Source organism: Corvus kubaryi, unplaced genomic scaffold, assembly GCF_017639235.1.
Source record: "Corvus kubaryi isolate FWS band 111438036 unplaced genomic scaffold, C.kubaryi_AGA036_p1.0 37357, whole genome shotgun sequence".
Taxonomy (NCBI): Eukaryota; Metazoa; Chordata; class Aves; order Passeriformes; family Corvidae; genus Corvus; species Corvus kubaryi.
The window spans coordinates 16,958,539-16,963,264 of record NW_024581117.1 but is presented as its reverse complement, the minus strand read 5'-3'; positions in this window follow the sequence as shown (position 1 = coordinate 16,963,264).

Genomic DNA, 4,726 nt, shown 5'->3' with positions numbered 1-4,726 from the left:
GCCTTCCCTCCATTGCAGCGTTGCCAGGTAACAGGAGTACATCTCTGGTCCAAGGCATGTGAACCTCAACCACATCTGTGATGAGCACTGGAAAACATCTGGACTCTTAGGAAATCTCTTGTCTTCTGAGAAAATTATTTCCAGCACAGCCAATTCCCTCAGGCACCAGACACCTTTTTCCATTGTGCTCCATTTTCCTTGGTGCACCTGGAGGTCTTCTTTACAAAGGTACCTGTCCCTTACGCTTGTCAGCAGTTGTTGCCAGAGGCTGAGAGTTTCTTGGGTTCTCCCGATCCCCTGGTCAATGACCACATCCCGGGACAGAGATCCCAGTTGCCTGGCCTCACTTCCGTCCAGAATGGTGTCATTGGCTGGAGCATCCCAGATGTGGAGCAGCCAGGTCAGGATGGACTTGTTCGTCTGACGGGTGAATTCCCTCCACAGGTCTCGCAGCTCACCCAGGGACAGCGACCGAGTGATGATCTCTGGCTCTGCTGGGTGCGAAGGTCCTGCTGCATCCTCGTCAGTCACTATGCAGACTGATTTGCTTTTGATTTCTTCTGAAGAGGGGCAACTGATACTGGTTTAGGCTGCTCTGGTTCAGTGACAGTTTGTGTGCTGACAGTGCCTTTGGTTTCTTTCTCCTCTGTGACAGTCTGTGTAGAGATGGACACTGTTGTCTTGTGTTTGGTTCCTTTCTCCTCTGTGACAGTCTGTATAGACATGGTGTTTGTTGCTCTGTTCTTTTTTCCTCTCTCATCCTGAGGATGCTGTGCCATAGCTCTGATTCTAGGCATGGTGTACACGGTGCAGGCTGTACAAAGAAGACAAAGCAGAACTAACAGCAAGTTTATGTCGTCTTTGACATCCAGAGGGAACTCACTATTTTCAAAAACTGCTGTGTCAGGCCTGAATGGCTGGAAAAAACCATTCTTTAATCCTTCCCCCAGGGGCTGGGTGTGATTGTTGAGGCCCCAGATGTAGCAGCCTAGAGTGGGACAAGCAAACAAAGTGGAGTATATATTCTGAATTATGGTCATTGCCTTGGAGGTTTTTATGCAGCAGGCATAATAGACTAATAAAGCAAATTTTATACCATACCCTGGTCTACACAGGAGCATTACAACCGGCAGATAGTTCCACATGTGCAGAAAAATATAGAAAGCTAGGTACAAGACCTATGTAGTCATGTTGAGCATCACAGTGAGTACGTGGCTTCTACAATACAAAATTGTAATTCTGACTTTTCTCAGCACTCGAACCCAACATTGGGTGCCAAAATATGTACTAGTTTGAAAACAAACTAGTGGAAGGCACCAAGTCAGAAAAATAATTTAATAGGGAAATAAAGGGGAAAAAAAAACCAAGGCAGAAAATACTGGGTTCAACTGACAGAGTCAGGATACAACCCGACACCCTGTTAGTCAGGGTGGTGGTGGCAGTCCAATAAAACGGTGGCTGCAGTCCTCCTGAAGTGATGGATGTGGTTCTGTCAAAGCAGTGACCCGGTAGAAAGGGCCTGCTCTTCCTCAGAAGGTCCTGTGGTGGCTGTGTAGCTCCTGTCCTCTGGGAATCCAGTGGAAATGTTGTCTCTGGTGTTCAGAATCTCAGATTATATCCAGGATGGAATGCTTGGTTCCTCCCTCTGGGTGGAGCATCTCACAATGAGATGATGAGTCATGAGGCCAGGCATTGATTAGGCTCATTAACAGAAGATAGTCCGGAGGCAGTTATCTTTGAGTCATGCAGCAGGGCATTGATGGGCCATTAACAGAAAGATAGTCTGGGGGGAGGAGGCAAGGAAACACTGCCCCACCTGATTTCAACAGCTCATGAGGATGGTAATAGACTACAATGCAACCCAGGACAACAGCCAAAGGGCGGGAAGTCACCAAAGTGCTGTTACAAGAAATAATACCACACTTTGGAGTTCCAGACACAATTTCCTCAGATAGAGGACCACATTTTATTTCAAGGGTTGTACAGCAAATTAGCCGCCTTGGGTATAGATTGGGAACTTCACATCCCCTATCACCCCCAGTCAAGCGGCCAGGTGGAGAAAATGAATCATTTAATTAAACAGCAAATTGTGAGATTAGGACAAGAAGCTAAATTACCTTGGCCCCAGGCACTTCCATTAGCATTGTTGCAGATTTGGACTAAACCAACAACAAAAGAGAAATTGAGTCCTTTTGAGATTCTCTGTGGAAGGCCATATGGGATACAAGAAGGAACACCAGCCCAAGTGGGGAGGAGACCCTACACGGGTATATGATGGCCCAGAATAAACAACTCAGAGAGATTGAAAAGCTTCTTGCTGGAACTCGAAGCAGAGAATTAGCCCAGTACACGACATACAACCTGGAGATTATGTGTATGTTAAGACTTTTACAGAAAAGACCTTGGAACCTCAGTGGGAAGGACCATTCCAGGTGCTTCTCATCACCAATACTCCAATCAGGATTAAGGAACAGAACTCTTGGATTCATCATACACGAGTAAAGAAAGCTCCGGAAGCCGTTTGGAAAGCAACACTGAGTGATAAAGAACTGAAATTGAAACTTACTCAGGAAAGATGAGTAGATTTTGGGCAGAAATGCTAGCCTGGAAAGTTGTATTTCTCATGACTATAGCCGGGGTTGTAACCAAAGCCAACGAACCACCATGGGAGTTATCGTGTAACTGGGAGATATTTTTGTCAAGGAAAGGCTTATGACGCTTACTCCTGTAAAACGCTCTCTCAGATGTTGAAGGTCATAGATGCAACTGTGTGGCAAGGAAGAAATGTTTAGGGCTGCAAACATGCGTTCGTTCAGACTGGATTCCATCACTACAACCAAAAACCTATGGAGCTAATGCGGATTGATTCCGGATGTTGTTACAAATGTTTATCTACCTGTCCTGAATATAGACTGAAGGTTGAGGGGTGTGCAGTTAAGGGTTATAACTTCAATTATAATATTACTCAAGATTGTGTTTATCCCCAGAAAGATGAGGTTGGAATAAACCCACCAACCCAAGCACCGGAAGAAATCACAACCACTCAAACTACCCCAAAGGAAATGGTTCAGCCTATAATGACCAGAATTGGACCTTATGCTATTAATAGAGTAGGGATCCAAAGATTATTACTGAACCCAGAATGGTCTCTGAAGCGAGTAGAGATGGCAATGCAGGTGAATGCTTCAGATATCTAATCAGATTGTACCCCATTCCTGAAGACTTCTTTTATAGATTGGACCACTTGGTTACAGAAGCGTACACCTGATACGTTCAGACAGAAAAGGGACCTTACAGGAATACTAGGAACAGGACTGGGGATTTTGAACACGGTGGACTCAGAAGTATTAATGAACAAATTGACTGCGACCAGTAATGATGTAGTTAAATTGCAACAACCTTTACAATCTTCTTTCATTAGGTACTAGTCAGTGGAAATTATCTAAAATATTACCAGGATGGGAAGATATAGAAGAATGAAATCATGGGCTAATAGTAAATGCCATGGGTACAGCTAGTGAGAACACATCCTTAGCCCTTGGGTGTGTACAAGCACAATTATGGATGCAGTCAGCAGCTGCATCAATCATCAGAGAAGGTGGTGAAGGCACGTTCCCTGCTGAGGTTTGCAAAATTGTTTGGGATAATGCCTCTGACTTAGTAAGAGAACTCCAGTCATGGTGGGTCTTAGTTAACTTTACTTATGATCCTGTAACAAGTATGGTGACTGCCTTTGTTTTAACTATAAATAATGCACCAGTGAGTCTGATACACCCAATAACTGCTTTAGGATTAAATCATGAAGGAACCATCCTATACCCCTCTGAACACAGAAAGTGGGCGAGAAAAGTTAAAGGGAAGTGGAAGACTATTAATATAGAGTCTTGTGCCATGAGGAAACAATTGGGGTTTATATGTGAGGGAAATGTAAATGAGGATCAAGATACTTGCCTGGATACAGACCAGAGCATTTGTCACTTCGAAGTTCACTCGGTCAATCAGACAACCTTGCTTGTGTACATAAGCCAGGGCTGTGCGTGTCTTAGGACATCATGCCCCGCGATAGTGGTGGATGAATTGATCATAAATGAAACCAAATCTAATCTGTGCATATGTAATTTTGTCAGAATTGAAGGCTGTGACTTCTCCTATCAGGCACCTGTTGTATCACATCAATACATAAAGGTGAATCTGACTATCGTGCAGGAAATATCGCCTGTGCCTATAGGGATGAATTTAACTCTAGTCAAGCAGCTGTTGAAACATGAAGACTTAAAGGAAATTCTTGAAGAAATTAAGAACATGGGGAAGAAGACTGATTACAATACACCATGACGCAGAAACTATATGGAGAGTCTTTAAACGGTTGGAAATAGACACATCTCATTGCTGGTGGGATGTGCTCTTTGGATGGTCATCAAAAGCGACTGGGATACTCAATATGTTAGTTCATCCAATTATTGTTTTATTGATTTTGGTTAGCATAAGTTTGATTATGTCTATTATAATGTTCATTTGGAATTGGAAAATATTACGATGGGTAGCGATTCAAACCTCATTATCAAAAGCATATAGTGTGGCCTTAAGAGATACTTTTACTTGGTATGAAGATGAAGAATCTGGGTAGTACTAAAAGAATTTACTAAGCTTATAGAAAAGGGGGGAATGAACTATAGTGTTCAGTTAGAGCCTAGAGAGTTAAATGTTGAGAAACAAGTTATGAGAC